The sequence below is a fragment of the Dama dama genome, chromosome 27 (assembly GCF_033118175.1).
Source record: "Dama dama isolate Ldn47 chromosome 27, ASM3311817v1, whole genome shotgun sequence".
NCBI classification, from domain to species: Eukaryota; Metazoa; Chordata; class Mammalia; order Artiodactyla; family Cervidae; genus Dama; species Dama dama.
In genome coordinates, this window is record NC_083707.1 from 36,142,105 (window position 1) to 36,167,823 (window position 25,719).

The 25,719-nt window shown below is 43.4% G+C and overlaps 1 protein-coding gene and 1 non-coding gene across 2 annotated transcripts in view; one reads left to right on the forward strand and one right to left on the reverse strand.

Moving 5' to 3' along the window:
* Positions 1-25,719, reverse strand: part of COLEC12 (collectin subfamily member 12) — a 177,949-nt gene that overhangs the window by 95,598 nt on the left and 56,632 nt on the right. The gene's annotated exons all lie outside the window — the stretch shown is intronic.
* Positions 9,310-9,416, forward strand: LOC133047895 (U6 spliceosomal RNA). The gene has a single exon (XR_009690897.1). It is a non-coding gene; the product is annotated as a U6 spliceosomal RNA (small nuclear RNA).

Here is a 25,719-nt window from a genome sequence, read left to right on the forward strand (position 1 = left end):
CAACAATTCTGTCAGTCAAAGCAATCCAATTGCTTTTGGCTTCCTTGCAGGAATGGACTTCCCTGGTTGCTCAGATGGTAAAGAGTCTGCCTGCAAAGCAGGAGATGCAGGTTCAATCCCTGGGTTGGGAAGATCCCCTGGAGGAGGGCATGGCAACCCACTCCAGTATTCTTGTCTGAAAAATCCCATGGACTGTCAGACTACAGTCCAAGGAGTCACAAAGAGCCAGACATGACTTAGCGACTAATTCTAACACTTTCCTTACAGGGATTCAAGCCTTATTCCATGGGAAATAGATCAGGTTTTCAAAAAGTAAAACAGTTCTTGACTCCTTAGTTGCTCATGAAAGCACAATTATTACCAACAGAAAAGATATTTTCTAATTGTCACCAAAGACTTGTCCTCAGTGTTCTGTGATGTCGACAACTAAAAGTCTCCAGATGTCAAGGGAAGGGCCAGGGCTGACCTTAGACTCACAATGCATCCTCTTGGCATCCCATGTTCTGGTTTATAAAGCTGAGCTATTGTCTCCTTAGAGATTCTCTAAGAAATATCTCAAGAGAATATGCTAGGGACTTCCCTGGTGGTCCAGTGACTAAGACGCCACACTCCTAGTGCAGGAGTTCCATCCCCGGTCAGAGAACTAGACTCCACATGCCACAGCTAAGACTTCACATGCCACAGCTAAAAGGTCCTACATGCCATAACTATAACTCAACACAGCCAAATAAATAAAAATAAATAAATAAAAGATCTAAGAGAAATCTGGCAGGGATCTAAAGGATCCAGGGAAGTCCTGCCTTGTGAAACATTTAGCCTTCACATAATAAGGGTCTCAGCAGTTGAATTAGGGCTGTCTCCATAGCTGATGTAACAACCCCACCCCTCCACCCCGGGCAGCCATGAAAGTTTGTTGATCCCTTTTAGGTCCATGTTTGGGAGCCTTTTGGAGGCTCAGGCACATGCACAAAAGTTAGACACATGTAAATTGGGCACACAGTGACCTGAGTGACCACTTCGGGGAAGCGTTCAAGGGCTTCACAGGCAGTATCTTATGGTGCCCCTGTTCCTGACAGTGAGCCACCAGCATTCACTTCTCCTTCAAGGGTTAAATTACTTTGTTCTTGAAAAGGTTTTTTTTTTTTTTTTTTTTCCTACTTGGCATCTACAGTCTTAGCACTCAGAAGAATGCTAATCCTACTGAGAGGAACTTGGACAGACTTGATTCCTAGGCTTTAAGAAATAAAGACTGAAAGCTGTGTGTGACTAGTTTAGGAGAGACCTTTGGAAAATTAAGAAGTACAAACTAGACCAAAGAGGATGCAATCATGATAGAAAGGACTCATTGTGGACCAGAGCCACTGGCTAAGGGTGACCAAGTGGTAACTAATCGCAAACCCCACTTTATCTTCTGTGTGGTTTGTTGTATCTACACATGAATGGCATATTGTATAAGGCCTTTACTTATCACAGAGTGTGATTTCAATCACTCCCAAGGAATCCCTTTGTTGTCCTCCTACAGACCATGGGAGGCAGAGGGGAACCCTCTCAGGGGCTGTTATAGATAGATGTGGACACAGGCAACTAGATTCTGATGACTAGAGGGGGAAAATCCAGATTAGCAGCACCTATCTGCCCCACCCTTGAGTACACAGAACACTGGGTGTGCTAAAGAGTACTGGGTAGCTAAAGAGGCGCTGCTAAAGAACACTGGGTAGCTAAAGAGGCGCTAAAGAACAGTATACCAAGCAAAGAGTGTTTTGTTGTCAGTATTTGTTTTATTTTCAGTGATGTTGTACTGTCCAACCTTCTGAAAAGACAGCTTTAACTGAAAACACATCCATCTAATTTCTTTTGGAAATCTCCATCCAAAAGATAAATGGAGGTGATGATTACAGTCACATTTCCATTAGCTAACCAGAGTGGAGAGCTAAGGGAATTATCCAGTTGGGGCAAAAGTAAGAGAAGAGTTATCCTGTCAGATCCAAAATACCCATACTGTCTCCACAGCCAATTTTACCAGGTTCTTGGGCAACCTTCTGATTTACCTGAAGCTAGGTGAGCATGGCAGCAGGTTGGCTCACCCATTGTTCTCACATACCTATGATATTTTAAAAAGTCAGAGGTGGGGGAAGAGGTTGTCTTTTGTTGCCCTGTAATTAGAAGAACTTTAAGATCCATCCTAGTTCGTTTTCCTTTTTTCCCAAATGTATTTCTAGTTGGTTTATTTTTAAAATACGAGAATAGCAAAACCATGTGAAGAATATGTATGAAATGGAAACTCTCATGTCTTCATCTTTATACATGGAAGCACTGAGGTGCTAGTGTAATATATTGGGTTGGCCAAAAAGTTAAAAAACCCAGATGAAATTTCTGGCCAACCCAATAGTAACAAAAGCACTGTTAGCTGAACTTTGGTGTTTCTTTTGATCCCTTGAAATCTGTTTATTCCCTTGAACTGGAATATTCCTGTGGCTTTGTTTGTTTATTAGTTTGTTTTCAAAGCCTGGAAAAACATAGCAAAAAAAAAAAAAAGACAAATGATAAAACAAGAGTATCATTCCTCTGCCTGCTATTTACAAGACATTAAAATGAATTAAAATTTACTTTAACAATATAGAATCTCAAAGCACCCTTCATATGTTTAAAGATATTATCAGTGTGATAGAAATTTATGGGGAACTGGATTATGGTGTTGTAAACCAAGGCTTCTTTTGACCAAGCCATGAACTTGTGTTCCTGAATAAAACAAAATTTTCAAAAGACAGAACGGAGCCACATATTGATTTAAAGTGGGACTAAGGATAGGGCTGTATAAACTGAAGGGAAAATCTGCCACCACTACAAAGACCTTTCAACCAAGCTGACCCATTCATGGCCACATGGCAGGTAGACACAGAAATGAAGTACAGAATGCAACAGTGGGGACTTCTGGTCTACCTTCGCGTCTCCCTTTCACCCCATCCCATCCTGGCTACCTCTGCTGGGCTTCTGAGCCTTTGACTTTGCCCTCCTCTCTGGCTCCCTGAGACTGGCATGGGACACTGGCCTGGCCCTCGTGGCTCTCTAGGACTGGCTTGCAGCCCTCTTTGCTTCAATTTTCTCCAGTCTCTTTGGGTAATCACCTCCTCACTCAATGCTGGGCTCCAGACCCCAAGTTCAGCTTTATCCATCTGTTCAGAACCTTGAGCAGACTGACTCCAGATCCCCCAAGGGGTGAACAGATGATGGAGTTGACAGTGGGCACCTAACAGTAAGCTGCCTGGACTCCCCAGGCTGCCCCTCCTGTGATGGGGCCACAGTCATCTGAGAGGGGTGTCCATCCAAACCCCATTTCAAAAGTACTTTCCTTATGATGTCTCCAGGGCCCTAAAGTATGAAAAAGCTCAGACACAGAGAGGTGTCTAGAAATCTTAGAAAGGAGTGTGTTAGGACCTTCCTGGTGGTCCACTGGTAAAGAATCCACCGTGCAATGCAAGGGACACGGGCTCGATCCCTGGTCTGGGAAGATCCCACATGCAGCGGAGCAACAAAGCCCGTGAACCACAGCTACTGAAGCCTGCGTGCCCCACAGCACGTGCTCCGCGACCAGAGGAGCCACCGCAGTGAGCCGCCCGGGCACCGTGATAGAGAGCAGCCCGAGTGCGGCAACGAAGGCCTAGCGCAGCCAATAAATAAATAAAATTTTTAAAAAAGAAAAGAAAGGAATGTGTTAGGCAGAGTTCTCCAGAGAAACAGAATCAACAGGATGCATAGGAATTGCTTTATGTGGTGGTGGAGGCTGAGAAGCCCCAAGAGCTCTGGTTGGCGAGCTGGAGACCCAGGATAGTGGACAGGTTAGTCGCTCAGTCATGTCCGACTCTTTGCAACTTCATGGACGGTAACCCTCCAGGCTCCTCTATCCATCGGATTCTCCAGGCAAGAATACTGGAGTGGGTTGTCATTTCCTTCCCCAAGGGATCTTCCCAACCCAGGAATCAAAGCCAGGTCTTGGCATTATGGGCAGATTCTTTACCCTCTGAGCTACCAGGGAAGCTCACACAGATTGGTTAGTTTCAGTCTGAATCTTAAGGCCTAAAAACCAGGAGAACCAATGGTGTAAGTTTTCGGTCTGAAAGTCAATGGACTCGAGACCCAAGAAGAGCAGTGCTTCAGTTCAAGTCTGAAGGCAGGAGGAGACCAATATCCTAGCTCAAGGCAGTCAGACAGAAGGACCCTGTTGACAGAAGGGTCAGCCTTTTTGCTCTCTTCAGTCTTCAAAGGACTGAATGAGGTCCACCGACAGTAGAGGGCCATCTTCTTTAGTTAGAGTTAAATGTTAATCCCACCCAGAAACCCCTCACAGACACACACAGAATAGTGCTTGACCAATGTCTGGGTGCAGTTAAGTTGACACATAAAGCTAACCATCGTAGGGAATGACATCAGCAATCTGAGGGAGGGAAGAGACTGCATGGATCAGGATCATCTGAGGGCTTTAAATGCTGGTCCCTGGTGACTCAGAAGGTAAAGAGTCTGCCTGCCATCCACACAGCTGTCTGGTCCCCACCTTGGGCTGATTATCAGAATCTCGGTGGTATGGAGCCTGACATTTATTTTTTTTAAAGTTTTCCAGATGAGTCTGATGTGTGGTCAGAACTGTGAAGCTCTGGACTAGAAAGAAGGAATAAATTAGACAGCTAGACCAATGACCAACAGGAGTCGTCGAGTGGCTGGGGCTAACCTAGGAAATGAATTTTTAAATAAGTCTTCTTCAGAATGCAAGAGGTTAATTCCTTGCTTTTTGGCTTAAGCGGGTTTTCCAGCATGCATGAGGGAGGTGTCTTAGAAAAAGCACAGGCCTTAGGTTCTGAAAGACTTGTGTCAATCCCAATTCTATTACACGATGATGTAAAACCTCTTAGACTTCAGTTTCCTAATTGGTAAAGTAGGAATAATGACCACTGAGATGCTATTAAAAAGTCCACACAGTGCCTGGCTGCTTATACGATCCCAGCAAATGTTAGTCTCTTCCAGTAACTCTGTAAGAATCAAGTCTATTAAAATCTGAGAAATAGAGACATTTGTATCACATGTGTAATATCATCTATATTGTCAATAAATAAATAATATATCACATACTGTACTTCTGTTAGCAGTCTTTCTTTTCAATCACTATCTTGTACTAGAAACTCCTGTAATTCACAAACATAAAGAGAAATAAAAGATTTTGAACGTGGATTTTGAGCAGGATTAAACTTGAATTATCCATAGCTGTCTCAGAGTTGAAACTCTCCAAGGAATTCAAGTAGTGCCAAATATTGAGAAAAAGAAAAAAAATGGGGAAAGGAAAAAAGAAGAAGGAAAGAGATTTTAATGTTATGTAAGTTAAATTTCAGCAGACAGGAAATAAGTATAAACACATAATGTGTACAGAACTCCTTAGGAAAGAATTTTGCCACAACTTCTTTCATACTAAAGTAGGAGTTGAAATCCCTGACTCAGAAAGGATTGTGTTCCATAATTATGACCAGCTTATTACTAAGCTTAAATGAAATCAATGATTTTTCACAACTGAAAAATATTATCTGGATATTCTACATGCAGACAAATGTTTCAGGTTCTAAAAAAAGTCTCATTCACCCCCAAAATGCAAACATTCTTGTAAAGAGTGCCCATGAGTTGCTAGACTTATGATTCTGTAGATATTTATTTGCTTCTGGAATCTATTACACCATGGGCATGCTTGATATAGCAATACTGGATTATGTTAGCATTGCAGAATCTCACTAATTTGATCCTATTGGTATTTATTAATTACCTTCTATAAGCATAGGAAAACTATGACAAGATTTTAGACAGCGTATTAAAAAGCAGCAACAGCACTTTGCCAACAAAGGTCCATATAGTCAAAGCTGTGGTTTTCCCAGTAGTCATGTATTAGATGTGAGAGTTGGACCATAAAGAAGGTTGAATGCCGAAGAATTGATGCTTTTGGATTGTGGTGGTAGAGAAGACTCTTGTGAGACCCTTGGACTGCAAGGAGATCAAATCAGTCAATCCTAAAGGACATCAACACTGAGTATTCATTGGAAGGACTGATGCTGAAGCCGAAGCTCTAATACTTTGGCCACCTGATGCAGAAAGTAGACTTATTGGAAAAGACCCTGATGCTGGGAAAGATTGAGGGCAGGAGGAGAAGGAGGTGGCAGAGGATGAGATGGTTAGATAGCATCACCAACTCAATGGACATGAATTTGAGCAAACTCCAGGAGATAGTGGAAGGCAGAGGAGCCTGGCATGCTGCAGTCCATGGGGTCATAAAGAGTTGGACACAACTGAGCAACTGAACAACAGAGCATAGGACTCCTTCATGTTTATGCAATTTATACACATAGCGTATCTGAACAGGTTTCACCTAACATCCCTGGAGAAGGGAATGGCTACCCCCTCCAGTATTCTGGCCTGGAGAATTCCATGGACTGTATAGTTCATGCGGTCACAAAGAGTTGGACACAACTGAGTGACTTTCACTTTTTTTCACTTTCACTTAACATGGGATTTACTAAGCACAAGTGTACAAAAGAAGCAAGAAAGATCATCTCCATGTCAGTGAGCTTGAAAGGTGACTGTGGTGGGAGAAAAATGTGGGCAAAACTGGCCCCAAATTCTGGCTCTGCTAACTACTAGCTGTGTGATCTGGAACAAGTTACTTAATTTCTCTGAACCTCAGATCTCACCTCGGTAAGTCAGGGTTAATAATATCCTCCCTGTGGCGTTATTCTGAGGATTAAGTGAAATGATGCGTAAAGTGCCAAGCACGTGGTAGGCACATTTCTTCTTACATAAATCCTAGAAACAAATGTTTCCTGCAGGTGGTTTTATGCCCTTCTGGTTTGTTAAGTAATGCCGCATGTTCATAAAATACTGAGCCTGGGAAACCAAGCTGATAAAAATTAAACCTTAGGACTTCTGCTTGCAGGAAGATGAAGTGGACACATTCTTCCCCATCTCTCCTGTTAAGTATAACTAAAACCCTGGACATTAGATTTAAAACCAACTTAAGACTGAAAGGTGGAGAACAGAAGACAGACTAGCTAGGAATCTCAGGACCCACAGAACAACATGGTGGAGAGTCGTTCTTATTTCTTTTTGTTTTAGCCACCTCATGCTTAGTGTTGAAGCAAGCAACCTGGCAACACCAAAGGGGACAGATGAAAAAGGTCCCCCCATCAAGAGCCTGCTCTCTCAAGGAAAGTGGTAGCCTAGCAAGACAGCAAAAATCTGTGCCCCAGCCAAATACCATGCTCAGAAAAAATGGTGGCCCCCATATCTACCCATCTCAGCAAAGCCCTGGTGGGGAGCCTAGACTTCTACCCAGTGAGGTCCCCCAACACCTCACTGGGGTGGTGTCACAACATGACCACTGGAGAGTCAGGACTGTCACCACTATCAAGTGATAATGAGGCCACCTCCCTTGTGGTGTCAGAGGAAACCACCCACATGAAAAGCAGGAATATCCACCCCGGTCCGGGACTGATGCTTAGTAATCAGCTATGACTTCCCTGTTGGCTCGGATGGTAAAGAATCTGCCTGCAATGTGGAAGACCCAGGTTCAATCCCTGAGCTGGGAATACCCCCTGGAGAAGGAAATGACATCCCACTTCAGTATTCTTGCTTGGAGAATTCCACAGATAGAGGAGCCTGGTGGGCTACATACAGTCCATGGGGTCACAAATGGTCAGCCACAACTGAACGACTAACACTACTACTATGAGGATAATGAACAAGATACCACCCCTTAAGTGTCAATGGAGGCTGAGTGGGGGACCTGAAATACTACTCACCAAGAAAAAGGAATGAAGTATTGATACACGCAACAATTTCAATTTTTTTTTTCTGAATTGAAGTACAGTTAGTTTACAATGTTTCAGGTAGACAGCAAAGTGATTTAGCTATACACACACACACACGTTTTCTTTTTCAGATTCTTTTCGATTATAGGTTATTATAAGATAGTGAATATAGTTTCCTATGCTATATAGTAGGTCCTTGTTAGTTATCTATTTTATATATAGTAGTGTGTATTTGCTAATCCCAAATTCTCAATTTATCCCTCCCCCTGCCCCAGCCTTTTCCCCTTTGGTAACTATAAGTTTCTTTTCTCTTTTTTAAAAATATGTATTTGATTGCATCAGGTCTGAGTTGCGCCATGTGGGTCTTTCCTTGCGGTGCGTGGACTGTCTCGTTGTGGCACACAGGCTCTGGAGCCCAGGGGTCAGCAGGTGCAGTGCGTGAGCTTAGTCACCTCATGGCATGTAGGATCTTAGTTCCCCAATCAGGGATTGAACCTGCATCCCTGCATTGGAAGGCAGATTCTTAACCACCAGAAATCCAAGGAAGTCCCTAGATTTTCTATCTTCAGTCACTGCTGCCTCTTCCCCATATTGTTGTGATCGTCTGTTCTCCCGGATCCAGGGACGAGATGTACCTTAATCCTCACAAAGCTAACTCCATCCTGGATGGAATGTCACTCTCCAGACCCAAAGTTAGGCTGAATTCCTGACCATCCTGGCTCAAGACCTCTGCACCATCCATTCATGCTACGCAACAACATGCTCTTATTTTTGTGGCTAATGGAATTCCAGTGATCTGTTCAACTCTTTTATACTAATCCTTGTATCCCCTACAAGAGATACCCACTCAAGTGACTCATTGGTAAAAGTCTCCTTTCTTGTCTTGTCTATACACTGGGCTGTTTTATCTGACCTCTTTGAAATTTAAAGGCATTTGGATTTAAACTTCTGGAAGATTCCACAAGGCACTGGCAAGCAGGTTATGTGTGACCAGAGAAAAGGAACTGGCTCTTCAGGAACTAAGAAACATGGAATAAATAGAGCTTTTCTGACTACACGTGCAATAACATGGAGATTTATTCAGTTGCCTGTCATAGTGACATATGAACCTAATTACATTGTAATTCACGTCTGTCTTTCTTCAGCTACTCTGGTGTTGAATATGTTAGGCTTATAGTAAGCTGGAATGAAGAAAAATAAATGAGAAACGATAGTCAATAGCACTAGGTCCTGGTCAGGCTACTGAATTTCACTGCCCTCAAATGAGTTATCAACAAGCTAGATGTGGATGAAGTATTTATAGGGTGGAGAGAGGACATTTAAACCTTTTTCTGGATTCTCCAGTTCCTAGATTTTCCTTTTCTTAAAGAAAAACATAAAGATCTAATAGATCAAAATTCAAACCTGACACGTTACAGGTGTGAACCCACAAAAAATTCAGTTTGGGAGTTGTTTCATCAAAAAACCAAAAGCTGTGCTCGCTTCGGCAGCACATATACTAAAATTGGAACGATACAGAGAAGATTAGCATGGCCCCTGCGCAAGGATGACACGCAAATTCGTGAAGCGTTCCATATTTTTTAAAAAAGAAAAAAAGAAAAAAAAAAAAAAGCTGATGGAAAATAGCAAACGCCAGCCAGGAAAATGGAGTGAAGTACTTATCACTCACTGGTTATGGTAGGTGGCTGAAACATAAAACAGGAGTGGGGTTTAGGGGATTATCTGATGTGGACGAAAGAAAGAAAAGAAAGATAAACCCGCTCAGAGGTTGAAAGGAGAGTAAAGGAAGAGTGACTGCCATGATATTTGTAGGTTATGGGTCTCTCTAACTGCTCCCTCAACACTTTGATTAAATGTCTCGTTACTGTGTCCTAGAGAAATCCCACCACTCACTGCCGTGTCTCCTGTGCCTTCTTCGTGGTAGGGATGTGCTCCTGATGAGCAGGGAGGTAGCAAGTCTTTGAGATTCCTGCCCGCCGAGCTATGCCTCCTTACACTGCAGGGATACTGTTCATGGCTTCTCTTTTTTATTGGTGGGGGTTAGTGGGGGTGGGTCATGGGGAAACATCAGCTCTAGGGAAGGTCAAACTCTGATAGGTCTCTGTACTTAAAGTTTTTAAAAATAGTAACATTAAAGTTAGAAGACCTGTCTCACCCTAAATTCCTCTTTTTTAAAAAAATTTTATTTATTTTTGGCTGTGCTTGGTCTTTGCTGTTGCTTGGGCTATTTTCTAGTTGCGGTGCACAGGCTTCTCATTGTGGTGGCTTTTCTTGTTGCAGAGCTCTAGGGCTCCCAGGCTTCAATAGTTGCAGCACATGGACTTAGTTGCTCCGAGGCATGTAGGATCTTCCTGAATCAGGGACTGAACCTCTGTCCCCTGATTGGCAGGCAGACTCTCTACTACTGAGCCACCAGAGAAGCCCCACTAAATTCTTTTTTTTTTTTTAAATTATTTATTCAGCTGCACCGGGTCTTGGTAGGAGCACAAAGGATCTTAGCTGCAGCATGCAAACTCACAGTTGCAACATATGAGATCTAGTTTCCTAACTAGGGATTGAACCAGGGCCTCTGCACTGGAAGCACAGATTCTAAGCCACTGGACCACCAGGGAAGCCTGGGAAGTATTTCTTAATGTTGTTTCAAGTTGAACCAAACTCAATTTATTTCCTAGTCTCTCTGTGCCATTTATGGATGTATATGAGATATTTCTGTGTGCTAAGTCACTTCAGTACCGTCCGACTCTTTGCGACCCCATGAACTGGAGCCCACTAGGCTCCTCTGTCCATGGGATTTCCCAGGGAAGAATACTGGAGTGGGTTGCCATTTCCTTCTCCAGGGGGTCTTCTCAATCCAGGAACTGGACCCACATCTCTTAAGTCACCTGCATTGGCAGGCAGGTTCTTTACCACTTGTGCCACTTGGGAAGCCCATATGAGATATTGGATCTACCCAAATATTCACTGATATAGGTTCAAACTCGGGTTCCAAATTCCTGCCCTTGTCCTTCTCTCCATCAGCCTGGCTCCCTTCCCCGCTGCATGACTACAGACAAGCCATGTTCCCAGGGCCACTGTCAACATGTCTATCAAGTGATGTGAGTAGAGTCTTGCCCTACCTTCCAGCCAGGGGGAGATGATGGTAGGACGTGGATGTGGTAGCAGTGCTGAAATGGTGGAGCCAAATTCATTACTATGAGCCTCAGAAGCACGATTAACAGGGGAGAGATTTCATTCCTAAGGCCTGTTGCTGTCAGCAAGTTCCAAGAAACACTGGTTCATTGCTATAGCAACTGATTTCACATGCATCAGCAGAACTCATAACAGCGTTAGTTCTTCCTGGAGACAAGCTGAAACTGTCTACAATTAGTGTTCTCTAAAGATGCTGGTGCTGCCCTTGTCTTCTTGTCTTTCTCTAACCACTCTGGGTTATTCAGTCTTCTGAGACCTCCCATTTTCCTCCTTGAAAATGATGTTGTTGCCCCAGACAACCAGGTCATGTGTATGCTGCTCTGAGCCATCCAAAGCCACGGAAACTGGGGTGGGGGTGTCAGGATCAGAGAGGGGGAAATCACAGTGCTTATTTTTTTTAAAAAAAACTTTTAATTTTATATCAAAGTATAGCTGGCTAACAATGTTGTGATAGTTTCAGGTGGATAGCAAAGGGACTTAGTCTTACGTATACGTGGATCCATTCTCCCCAAACTCCCCTCCCATCCATCTGCCATATAACATTGAGCAGAGTTCCCTGTGATATACAGTAGGTCCTTATTGGTCATCCATTTTAAAATATAGCAGTGTGTACGTGGTCAATCCCAAACTCCCTAACTATCTCTTCCCCCCAGTCTTCCCTTACTGATAACCTTAAGTTCATTCTCTGAGTCTGTGTTTCATAAATAAGTTCATCTGTATCATTTCTTTTTAGATTCTGCATATAAGCAATGTCACATGATATTTCTCCTTCTCTGTCTTACTTCATTCAAATTTATGCCCCTCTCCTTGGGTCTACAGGGTGGGAGTGACGGTGTCTCTGTGAAAACTTAATCATCAGAATATGGCAGCAAGGACACTGTCTGCTATGCCAATTTCCAGGCTAAGCCTTAAGAGAGTATCAGCTTCCACTCTCTGACACTTAAAAGACTTGTTTTTGGAGCCCTGAGCCAGTGTATTGGAAGTCTGACTCCTCTGAGGCCGCCATTCTGTGAGGAAGTTCAAGCAGCTCCCCAAGGGAGGTCAAATGATGAGAGTGCAATTCTTGGTCATTCCCATCATCCCAGCTGAGATCCCAGGATGGTGGCATGGAGGGGAGCTACACCTTCTGTCTGGTCTAAATTCCTGACTCACAGGATCAGAAATATATGAAGGATAACTAAGCCACGAAGTTTTAGAGTGGTTTGTTTCACAGTGATAGATGGCTAGAAAATCATCTAAACATGAAATAATATGTGATGACCATTTATGAAAATGTGTGTCACCAAAGTGAAATTTCAGCCCCAGAGTTGCTTCACTCTTAGAATGGGAAAACAGTTTCCGATGGCTAGCCGCCAGTGGGTGTCTGAGAAATTATGGCAAACTGGAGTGATTCCTCAGTATTTCCAAGAACACCGACAAGGGGGAAAGCCTTATTAAGTTTTGTCAAGCAACAAAATCTACATAAGCTTAATCTCTTTTGCAGAAATACAACAGAAAGAGAAAAAAAAAGTCTAAAAATCTGTAGAGTCCTCAGAAAGTTTTTGGATGAAGAGAAGGGTGTTCTGAATCCCCGTCCCCATCACGGTCTCCCAGTAGAGTTTAAACTTCTCATTTGATGATAACTTGAAGAGTGTGTAAGTACTGTCCCATGCCTTCAAAATCATGTACCACCAAAGACAAATTACTTCTAGAACATTTTTGGCAAATGATCATGCAACTCCACAAGAGGTGACTAAGAAAGATTCAAATATGTTAAACTCATTTGTATTGAATGTATTTTTAATTTTCTGTGTCTTCTGATGTTTTGACATCTTAAATCTTTCCAGCTGGAGAAGGATTGTCTCCTCTAGGAGTGAGACAATCCATAGAGATGGCAGAGGACCTAGCCTGAAGCAGATCTTTGACAAGCAAATGAATCCAGAGCCACAGCTCCTCGGTCTGGTCTGTCCACCCCGGGAGGCAATATTCCTCTTCTGTAGTCATCCCAGGCCAGGTTCTACACAACTAAGAACACCCTATAGTCCAAAGCCCTCCAAAAATTATTTAACTAGCTAATGTTATGAACTTGGCTGGTGGTCCAGTGGCTAAGATTCCATGCTCCCAATGCAGGAGGCCAGGATTTGATCCCTGATCAGGGAACTAGACCCCACACGCATGCTGAAACTAAGAAGTCCACTTGCCATAATGAAGATCCTGTGAGCTGCAACAGAGACCCACCTCAGCCAAAATAAATAAACACATGTTAAACAATGGCTCAGCTGGTAAAGAATCTGCCTGCAATGTGGAAGACTTGGGTCCGATCCCTGGGTTGGGAAGATCCCCTGGAGAAGGGAAAGGCTACCCACTCCAGTATTCTGGCCTGGAGAATTCCATGGACTGTATAGTCCACGGGATCGCAAAAAATCGGACACGACTGAGCGACTTTCACTTTTCAAACAACAACAACAAAAACTAGCTAATCCTAAACCATTTACCCTGTCCTGCCTTACCTCTCCCTGGGAAACCCCAGGAAAGGTGGTGGCCTTATTTTACCACAGCACAGACATTCTAAAAGCGTCATTCAAAGGGTTACGGGATCAAAGACATAGCTGAAGTCAAATGTAGCTGGTGGGAGTTGGGGTGGATGAGGGCCATGGGATTATGGAGAGGGTCTTCTCTGCTCCCAGACCTCACGGCACCTTGACTGGTGCATCAGTGTCATAACGCCTGGTCTCAGAGGCCAGATGGTCAGCACGTCTCATAGGTCAGGAAACCAACCCAGAAACCCTGCACCGTGAAGGGAGAATAAGTCATGTTAATATCTCCTTCCAAAGGGAAGTGAGAGAGAGTAGAAGAGAGGAAACTCAATTGCTGTTTAGTCACTAAGTTGTGTCTGATTCTGCGACCCCATGGACTGTAGCATGCCAGGCTCCCCTGTCCTTCACTATCTCTCGGAGTTTGCTCAGACTCATGTCCATTGAGCTGATGATGCCATCCAACAATCTTATCCTCTGTCACCCCTTTCTCCTGCAGCCTTCCATCTTTCCCAGAAACAGGGTCTTTTCTAAGGAGTCGACCCAGGGATAGAAGTCGCATCTCCTGTGTCTCCTTCAATTCTTTACCACTGAACAGGCGAATTCTTTACCACCTGGGAAGCCTGAAGTTCTGTTGCTTTATTTCAAAATTCAGTTCCCCTTGGGACTTCTCTGGTGATCCAGTGGTTAAGACTCTTTCCTTCTAGTGCAAGAGATGCAGGTTCAATCTCTGGTGGGAGAACTAAGATCCCACATGCCATCTGGAGCAGCCAAAAACAAACAAAATTCAGTTTCTCTTGTAACCTAGCAGAAAAAAAATGCTATGGAGCTTTATAAGCACTGACTTCAATTCACTCTTTTAAATAAAATATTTAAATTGCTGTGCAGAGCTTTAAATTGCACAGGGCTATGTATGTCCTGAAAAACGAAGCATATCTTTAATGCTGAGGTATAAAAGCCATGTATTAAGGTAAAAACATACACTTTAACAGAAACATAAGATGCAATCGAACTTGCTTGCCTGGTGATATAAACTAAATATGCTTTATTAATAGCCCCCATGTTAACAGAGGGCAGATGTTGAAAAATGCAGAAAGGTATGATTCACTTCTACCTTGAAGGGGTTTGCTATTCTCTGGTATCAGCAGAAAAGCAGATTTCGTATTTTCTTAACTTCCAAACAAGGTACTTTAATTTTTCTGAGAAAGGCTACAGGGAAAGCGAAAGAATTCAGGTCTTTTATCCCTTTCCAGATCCTCTGCCTTCACCATTGCTCATCTCCTGCTGGCAGGTCAAAGAAGCAGGAGGCAAACATGAAGCATACGAAGGAATGTAGGAGGAGTCTGGAGGTGTAATTAAAAGAATTATATGTCTGCCTTTTCGTGCCTTTAATTTAGGAAGTCAGTGGCTTAAATCACCTCCTCCACAGCAGGAGTAAGGCCCAGCTGTCACCACATTTAGAAGGACTCCGCCACCCAGACAGACGCTGAGCAGCACTTTCTCCACTTAAAACCCTGAAGTGATTCCCGCAATCGCCAGCTGATGGTAGTTTTATCCAGACATTCCTGCCATTAGAATCTTTCTATCAGCTTCTTCAAATAAACTCTAAGCTGCATTCAAGCATTTTTACAAAGCACCAGCTCACGTCCTAGATGAGGGGTCAGGAAAGGGTTTCATGCATTTGGGTCATGTCAGCTAGACTGGGGTTAAAAGCTCTCATTCATCATGTCAAATCTTGGACATCAAGTTGTAAGACAGGCCTTTCTGGTCACTTCAGACGAATGACTGGTGGTTGAGCTGCTGGACTTTGGCCTCCCTCCCAGGATGGTCTCCTAGTCCTCCAGATGACTTGGAAACCAGCAGCAGCCTGAACATGGCTGTGCGCACTAAGGCCATTCTGATCGCCATGCGCGTCCAAGCCGGTCAGGTGAGCAGGTCACCAGGCCTGGTGGCCTTTCTTGCCAGGCCATTGGCCTTTGTGCAGGCAGTAGACAAACCCATGGGAATACCAATGATTTTGTGTAATACTATGTTACTATACATAAAGCTCTGCTATTTTCCAGTAACGGTTAGGTAGCTAATTTGGGGCAGTTTTGTTTTTTAAAAATGGAAGACATGCAATTTAGCAATAGCAACCCCATTCCCTTTTTTTTCTTGGCTGCCCTGGATCTTTGCCGTGGTGCACAGGCTTCTCTTGTTACCGAGCACAGGCTCTTTAGCACACGGGTTCAACAGTTGTGGCTCAGGGGCTTTGCTGTCCTATGGCAAGTGGGATCTATGTTCCCTAACCAGGGATCGAACCCATGTCCCCTGCATTGGAAGGCACTGGAAGGTGGACCACCAGGGAAATCCCTATTCCCTTATTTCTGCTGGCTACTTCCAGCAACAGAGCTCGATGATATTCTCTTTCCCCGGGTCTTCAGCTCAATTTCTTTATCCTCATCCTTCCCCTAACTCACACAAAGTTGGGTTGTTGTTTAGTCGCTTAGTCGTGTCCAACTCTTTATGACCCCATGGACTGCAGCATGCCAGGCTTCCCTGCCCTTCACTATCTCTTGGAGTTTGCTCAAACTCATGTCCATCCTACTGACTGATTGACTTATGTATGTATTTAATGTTGACTATTTTTAAATATTTATTTATTTAGCTGCATCGGGTCTTAGTGGAGTCATTTGGGCTTCAGCAGCTCCAGCAAACAGGCTTAGTTCTCCGACCAGAGATTAAACCCAAGTCCCCTGTATTGCAAGGCAGATTCTTAACCACTGGACAACAAAGGAAGTCCCTTGACTGAATATTTGCTACAGGCAACACCATACCTTATAAATTGGAGATAAATGTTCATGATAAGGTTTCAACCAATGATAAATATTTAAGGTAAAAATATGAACACTCCCCCTATCTTTTCCAAATTTACTCCCTCCCATTGTACTCCCGGAATGTGTTGCAGATGGGTTTATCTTTATTTTCTATAGCTTTGAAAATGCATAAGGACTTCCCTGGTGGTCCAGTGGTTAAGAATCTGCCTTGCGGCAGGGACACAGGTTTGATCACTGGTTGGGGAACTAAGACCCCACACGCCACAGAGCAACTAAACCTACGCACCGCAACTAGAGATTCCATATGCTGCAACAAAAGATCCCGCATGATGCAGCTAAGATCTGATGCAGACAAATAAATAGTAACAAAGCATACATATGTGCACACACACACACAGTCTATATGTTATATTCCAAGCATATACACACTGGAGTGTTGGGGTGTACGTGTATCCATACACAATTTAGATATGGTACTCATGAAGTTAAAAGTAGAAATTATTGAAAATTATACTAAACGTTCTTTTAAAATTCCCACTCTGATCTTTTTGTTTATACACATTTTTCAGAGTTTGCAGAAGGAAGACACCACTGGACTCACAGCCAGCCAACCCAGAGGCTTTTGTTCTGTAAATATTCTTTTCACTCCATTCATTCAAAAAATATTTCTTGGGTTTAGACCATCTTCCAGACACTGCGCTAACCAGGAGTACAAACTGAAAATGTGCCCTCACCCTCCAGTCCAGACTGCTGCTGCTGCCTAGTCACTTCAGTCGTGTCTGATTCTGTGCGACCCCATGGACTGCAGCCCGCCAGGCTCCTCTGTTCATGGGATTCTCCAGGCAAGAATACTGGAGTGGGTTGCCATGCCCTCCTCCAGGGCATCTTCCCCACCCAAGGATTAAACGCGGGTCTCATGCATTGCAGGAAGATTCTTTACCACTGAGCCACCAGGGAAGCCCACCACTCCAGACAACACGGGATTACAATGAATATATCAACTATTTTTCCAAATAAAATTCTCACTTTTTAAGAAAATAACCCAAATAACCCTTTTGATTGTTTATTTTTTAAACTGCGTAACAACCAAGTGTTATAAATGATAGCTGAGAAGGGGTGACAGAGGATGAGATGGTTGGATGGCATCACTGACTCAACGGACATGAGTTTGAGCAAACTCAAGGAGATACTGGAGGACAGGGAAGCCTGGCGTGCTGCAGTCCAAAGGGTCGCAAAGAGTCCGACATGACTTAGTGATTGAACAACAACAATGACCATTGTTCAAATGTTGGCCTCTGCAGGTAACAAGACAGGGTGATTCAGGACCAGTGGGTGTCTTCCCAGAAGAGCTTTGAGTGACTTTCTCAGGAAACTTGAGATACTGGGCAGCTGTCACATGGCAAACAGCTCACAGGCTGGCCTGATGGTAAGGGTGGTTTGGGGGCACTGTGATTTTCCTTTGTTTATAACTGAGGTTGGTTTAGTCAGATCAGGTCGATGTGCGCCCTGGTTCAGGAGTGGTGGAAGAAGGGCCCTCGAGATGGTGATGTGGGTTGAGAGGCTGAGGACTTCATTCGATGTCAAACTTTAACGCCACCTTTTCCCTCTTGCCTTACGTGAAGACAGCCTCTCGTTCCTTTCCTCCGATTGGGAAGGAAAGTGAGTTTGGAATGTGCTATAGCTGGGCTTTTATGACTGCCCCTAAACTCCGTTTTAAGAACAGCATCTTCTAGTGAGAGAAAACATCATACAACAAACATCCCTGATCATTTCCCTAAGGAGAGTGAAAGCCCAGTCACAAATGACAATGAATGCTTCAATCAAGGGATGACCTACATGTGACCTTCTGCCTTCCCTCAGTCCAGCCAGGCTGGTGACTCCCTGCCACCATCACCATGGACGCCGTATCTCCGGAGGAGGGAAGGCCACGTGGGACTTACATAACTACAGACCTGCCTCCACCCCAGCCCTCTGCTCACACGTATGCTAAGCAGTGTGTAATTTAGATAGGGGGACAGGCAATCTCAGCTTTTGCCCCCACGCTGCTATGAAATTCCAAGCTTTTATGTGCAGGAAGCTCCATGTTGATCTTGGCCTCCCGATGGGTTAAAAAATCCTGTTTAAATGCTGCAGACTTAGAATAGTCTTTGAGGTTTTTCAATGTTGTTTTATAAAAGACTCTGCCTGATTATTTACAGATGCTGTCTCTGAGAAAGCTGAAAATAGTCTCACTACGAATGCTGAAATCTGGACCCAGGCTTCCCTACTATTTAATAGGGAACAGTTCGTCAGAGCTGAAATCCAAAGCTCAACCAGCTTTCCAACGAGGTTCCAGTCAGCGCCTCTGGCCTTGAGGTCTCTGTTGACCTGATCTCAGCCCGTCAAGGAGTCACTCATCAATGCTCTCATTCAACAAGTATTTGCCAAGCCCTATTATCTGCCAGAGGCTGCCCTAGTGGCTCAGACGGCAAAGAATTCACCTGCAATGCAGGAGACCCGGGTTCGATCCCTGGATCAGAAAGAGCCTATGGAGAAGGGAATGGCAACCCACTCCAGTTTTCTTGCCTGGGAAATCCCATGGACAGAGGAGCCTGGTGGGCTACAGTCCATGGGGTCTTAAAGAGTCGGACACGACTGAACGACTAAACACACACAGCACACCTACACACCACAGCCAGGGGCTGGGGACACTGAGATGAAAACTAAGGCTCTGCCTTTGAGGAGAGGAAGTCAGTCAACCAACATCTTTTAACTGTGACAGACGAGCAGGGTGTGCTGGGTCACCTCCCGGGGTACAGGGCAAGGGGGGTGGTGAACTGGGAGGCCAGCTCAGAGGCTCGGGTTCCCCTTGCCCCCGAACTCCTACTCAACAAGGGCAGACAAGCAAGGTATCTAGTTTTCTCCTTCTTTAAATCTGAACCAGGCTTCTGCCTCGAGGGGAACATGAATGATCTGCAATGCTCTCAATTAAAAGAGACCTGTTCTTGTTCTACGAAATCTCTAAAGAGCAATTGAGTACAGCCTTCATACATGTGTTGGCAGCAGTCACCACCACGGGCAGAAGGGTCTCCGGTCTCCACAATTATAACCCCTGAGCTGCTGCTGAAGTTCCCTCGTCCCGTCCCAGCCCTGGAGGAGGAGAGCTGGCTTCTAGAAACCTCTGTCCACACTTAGGGTCACACCCCCCGCCCGCTCCTCTCCAGGCCAACGGTCCCAGAGCCTCCCCCTCAGGACTCGTTCATCTTCAGTGCATTCAGTGTCAGGTCCTGGCCTCCCTCCAAACCCTCCTCGTCCCTTCTCAGTTACAAAACCCAGAACCGGGCCAGGAGAGGACAGGGCTGGGCCAAAGATTTTCCTTCCCAATTCCTGCAAATTCCTGAGAGTCTCCACATGCTGGTTGAACAGAGTCTTCTTTTACACAACAGCTTGAGGAGACGCTGGGATGACAGCGCTGGGGGAGGGGTTGGGGAGAGTGAAATACAGCCCTTACGGGCTTCATGAGGGACACGGGGCCCCACGGTCATCAACGTTACCATTCCTGGCGTGACTAGCTTCTCCCTAGGGCCCTCAGGACCTGTGGGTGACTATTGGAGAGGTGCTTTTGGGTTCACAGCAGGGCCGTAAATCACCATGACGGAGTTAAAGCCTTCTCCCTCTGATTTACAACTTGCAGTAATAATGACCAGGAGAGTCTGAGAACTCATCACTCCATCTCTTATCCTAGAGCCTCTCCTTAAAGAAAAATGAGCCAAAATCTAAACTGAGAGCAATAATACAATCACATCTCATCTTGGTACAGCATTTTTTCTTTCGCCATGTATCACCTCATCCAAATTCACAGTCACTTTGTGCAGTGAATCTTATGTACCGACTTACAGCTAAGAAAAACAAAGGCACAAAGCTACAAAGTGACTTGCTAATGGTCATATTTAAATAGCAGAACTAATATAATATTATATATTCATTATAACTCAACTTGAAAAACACTTAAAGAAAGTGTCAGAGGTAGGTCTCAAAGGCAAGTCTACGGACTTCCCTGGTGGCTCAGTGGAGAAGAATCCACCTGCCAATGTGGGGGATGCAGGTTTGATCCCTGGTCCGGGAAGAGTCCACATGCCAGGGAGCAACTGAACCCATGTACTCCAACTACGGAGCCTGTGCTCTAGAGCCCAGAAGCTGCAACTATGGAGCCCACATGCCCTAGAGCCCGTGCTCCGCAACAAGAGAAACCACCCCAATGAGAGGCCTGCCCACTGCAACTAGAGAGCAACCTCTGCTTTTCGCAACTAGAGAAAGACCAAGCAAAAGCAACAAAGACCCAGCACAGCCAAAAATTGAAAAAAAAAAAAAAAAAAAGATCTACTTCACCTCTCTCTTTTACACTATAACTACTAGTATTTGCAAAATACATCATAGTGACAACTTTTCATGTACATGATTTTACCGGTCCTCAAAACATTCCTAGGATGCAAATAAGCAATAATAAAAACTGGGTAGGAAATAATCGTGAAAGATTTTGAAATGCATCAGAAGGATGAATAAACATCGTCTTCTTCACGCTTCCGGGTTATCCGATTCTATGAGGACTTTGCATGTTTTTTGGTCTTTGAGTTGTTTTATAACTCATAAATCATAAGTAACTGAGAGTGAACGATTCTTGCCACACACACTCACAATTGTGTGTTGCCCCCTGGAAGTGCAATAGCTTTCCCTCTCCCTGCGGAAGGAGGCAGTTTCACATCTCCTAAGCCAAGCCACTTCAGCATCCCTGGTTGCCTATGTACTGATCCTTTGATTCTCCTTCAAACTGGCTGTAACATCTTATTGATTTGTCAATTATTGACTTAAATAAATCCTTGACACATGTTCATTTGATATTTGTATGAGACCATGACTTTTATCTTTTAAAATAATTATGTTTTAACAACAGCTAACGCACTGAGCAGGTAGGTGGCTCAGTAGGCAAAGAATCACTTGCCGGTGCAGGAGACGTGGGTTCAGAGCCCTGGAGGAGGAAATGGCAACCCACTCCAGTATTCTTGCCTAGAGAATCCCAAGGACAGAGGAGCCTAGTGGGCTACAGTCCGCAGGGTCACAAAGAGTCAGACACAACTGAAGCAACTGATCATGCACACATATCATCTTTTCAAAACCCACAATTCTATACCCACTCTTATTTGCTCCCATAGAGGTGCTACTTACAGAGATTTTTCCAACAAATATCAATTGAATGTTTACCATGGGTTATGCCTTGTCCTATACACTGGATGAAAACAGAGAAGGTCTCTCCTCCTATTGAGTTTATTTACATTTTAGGGTGAGATGGGGTGGTCTTGAATTCCAAAACTAAAAAATCTTGCAAGCAATAAAAATCCATACCTTTCATATTTCTCCAGGATGCATTAAGTGATGCCAAGGAAGGTTGCTTTCCACATAGTTCTCTAGTACCTCCCATTTTCAGACAAACGAGAAATGGGATCTTTTTGTTAGAACTATTGCTAAGTAATTGGTTACTTCAAGTTACTCATTGAATTACTGAATCAAATGGATCAAACACACCATAGATTGCTCAACAATCTGTTATTATGGCTAAAAAAAGTAATTGATTAGAAATTATATCCATTTGACACATATACATGCATGTCCACAGAGCTCATTAAAAAATAATTACTTTAAATAAAGTATTATTCCCCAAATGAAGCAGCATTACATTTAATTAGGTAACTAAAAACTTTTTTGACTTAAATTAAAAATTATAAACCAATTTAATTTGTAAGGATAATAATTAAGACACTACATATAAATATAATGACTTTCCATTAAGATTTCATTAATATTTTTCTCCCTTTGGATTATATTACATCTGACCAAAATGAACTTGCCCCAGAGCAAATTTTCTAAGGAACAAATATAACATTTACTAGGGGACACACAGTTAAAAAAAAATTTTTTTTTTTAAGATATCTTTTAACCAGATGGAATACGTTACTTAAAAAATGTAAAAGGTCAGAAAAGCCCCCTTTGGGGGGAATAGCCCTAATTTTTTAAACAAGTCGAAGTGAATATTATTAATATATAAGTGAGACTTTTAGTTCGTTAAAATGCAGTGGGGAGTGATTTTCCCCAAATAATAAGAAGGAAAATCCCTCTGAGATTGTGAAGTCACAGAATTTGAGACTAAAAATTTGCTCATGTCAAGACGCTGTCAGTTAACCATCTGCTGTGTGTGTGTGTGTTTTCTTAATGAAAGCACTTTGTCTCCCCCGCGGTAATGATGCAGATTGCAAAATATTTAAACTATTGTTGGAACAATGTGTACCACACACAGATAATCCCTATACTTGGCTGATTTGATAGTAAACAAGGCAAGCTCTTTTCTCATGCAATTCTTTACCCACACGAGCTAGCAGAGAGCATGCAAGAGGGAAAGGGAAGTAGGACTTGTGATGGTAGACGTGGATCTGAATGCCTAACCCCAGGCTTGTGTGACTGAATGAGATCTCAAAGCAGAACCTCGGAGGCAGAGGCGGCACAACCTCTGGGAGAGTCCCCACCTATCTAATCTAGAGCCCTCTACTCTCTAGTCCTTACTGCCCTTGTTTTAATTCACAGCTTTCATCACTGCCTGGCATTGCAGGTGTACTGTTTATTGATTACTTTCACCCTCCCAAAAGGGGAATCCCTGATGGCTCAGAGGGTAAAGAATCCGCCTGCAATGCGAGAGACACAGGAGACTCTGGTTCGATCGATCCCTCTCTGGTTCGATCCCTGGGTTGGGAAGATCCCCTGTGGAAGGAAATGGCAAACCATTCCAGTATTCTTGCCTGAAAAATCCCATGGACAGAGGAGCCTGGAGGGCTACAGTCCAAAGGGTCACACACGACTGAGTGACTAAGCATGCAAGCACACTTCCAATAGAATGTAACTGGACCCCATAGGGAACTGAAATTTGATTATGCCCATTCATTAATTTCATTAATTTAGTCATTTACTTACTAACAAATATATATTCAGTGCCAGATAATTATGTTAAGTGCCGATATTTACACTGAAGAGTTAGTTCTGAAATCTACGTAGAAACAAGTACTAAAATCATGTTATCATCAGCAATACAAATGATAGTGAGTGACAGTCGCTCAGTTGTGTCTGACTCTTTGCGACTCATGGACTATATACAGTCCATGGAATTCTCCAGGCCAGAATACTGGAATGGATAGCTATTCCCTTCTCCAGGGGATCTTCCCAGACCAGGGATCAAACCCAGGTCTCCCTCGTTGCAGGTGGATTCTTTACCAGCTAAGCCATGAGGGAAGCCCAAAAATGACAGTAGGAGTTTATAAAACAGCAAAAGAAGCAACGGAGACACTCCTACTATAAAAGGAGCAGTGAAAACCACAGGCTGAGGGAAGAGAGAAGGAATGGAGCAGGGTTAAGACTCGGCAAACCTTACGACAAACATCACTCACACCCCATGAGTGAGTCATTACACACTTATGAGGCCATCCTTGTTATTACTAATAATGTAACACTACTAAAATATTATCCATCAATCATTAAGCCCTTCTCATTGGTTGAGAAAAAGGGATAGGAATTATTAGAATATATGCGCTCTATGCTAACAAAATACCGTTTAAAAAGAACATGTCAGCAACTGTTATGGAGGTAAAAGCATGTGTGAAAATGTAAGTAATAAAAGAAGATATACAATATTTAAAACTGCAGATATTAAAAAATACATAAACCAATGATGGCTGATAACGATCCAGAAAGATAAACGCAGTACATGATCATTTCATGACAAATCATAACCGGGCTAACGTGTTGCTTCCATCTTCAGTTATACACTAGGTGTGGGTGGCATCTGTGTTTCCATCACCCACATTTCCATGCTGTCTGAGCAGCCCCCTCAGACCCATTCTTCTGCATTGGCCACTCTCCCTCAGGCCAGGTCTTCGTCACTGTCCTGATCAGCTTCAGGCTGCCACCACCTCCTACCAAGCTCGACACCACAGACTCTTCAATTCAGATCCTTATCTCAGATCACTCTTCTCTCCAATCATTCCCTCCTCAGACCGCCATCAAAATTATCTCCCCAAAGCTCCCATCCAAAGCTCACTCTTCCCTGTAATCACACAATGGCTTGTTTTCCTCATAGACTCCTTACGATGGCTTTTAATGCAAACATCATCCCCACTGCACTCCACTGATTTGGCCTAAACCATTTTTTTCTGCTTCATCTCTCATCAGGGTCATCAACACAACCCCCAGCAACTGAGCCAAACCATTTGCCATTCCCAGAAGTATCCCACCCAGTCCCTCCTCCAAGCCAAAGCTCACATCATTTGCTTAATTTGGAGTGTCAACCTCTCATCCTGGCCTATCTTCTCATTGACTTTCCTGATCTCCACTAGAAGCTTTTTGGTGTTTGACTTATTCCTGATATTGTAATTCTCTTCACTTATATTTTCCTAGCTAGAGTCTGAGTTTCTTAAACATTTTAGCAGCCAGTACATGCTCTCCAACATAATAAATAAGCTCTATTAATGTTCATTAAAATGTAATTGAGCTGAACTTCTAATTAGGAAAAACATGAGAAGTTAGATTCTTTGCTGTATTCATGGCTGACATATTTTTAAAGTTTCCTTTTATACACTGGCTTTTTCTGAATATCCAGAGTAAAAGCATTCAGAAGTTTACCTACTTAAAAAAAAATTCCTTTGGACATCCAAAATCTGGATATCACGTTATATTGAGTAACCTACACATAAGCTGAAGAAACTCATTTTTCTTCAAAATGCAAAAAGTGTTGAAATAGAAGGACTATTATCTTGCTGGGTCAGCCTAAAGAATTTCCTGGAACCTTTCACTTGTTTCTGATAACACACAACAGAAATTTGGACTGAAATCTAGACTCTACTTGCAGCAAAAGTTCACAAAAGACTGTGATTGTGTTTCTGGCCGTCAGATATTCTTAATAACTGTTCACCTTTCCCCTTTGGTCTTCCATGTGCCTCTGTTGTCTCTGGAGAGAATTTAAGTCAGAATCCGTGACTAACATGCAGAGTATGTCAGCCAGACTGTTTCTCCAGCTAGCTGTCAACTCTCTGTCATAACACTGCTTCTTGGTCAAGTGCCCTGACTGTGTGAAAAACCCAATTAAAATTGGGTTTAATTGATTAAAATTCTGCTCAAAAAGACCCTGTAGTGCCCGGTGAATAGCCAGAAAAATAAGGTCTTTCTCATCTACTGGAAAAACCATAGCTTTGACTATATGAACCTTTGTCAGCTAAGTCACGTGGCTGTTTTTTACTACATTTTCTCATTGTGATGCTGGAGAAGACTCTTGAGAATCCCTTGGACTACAAG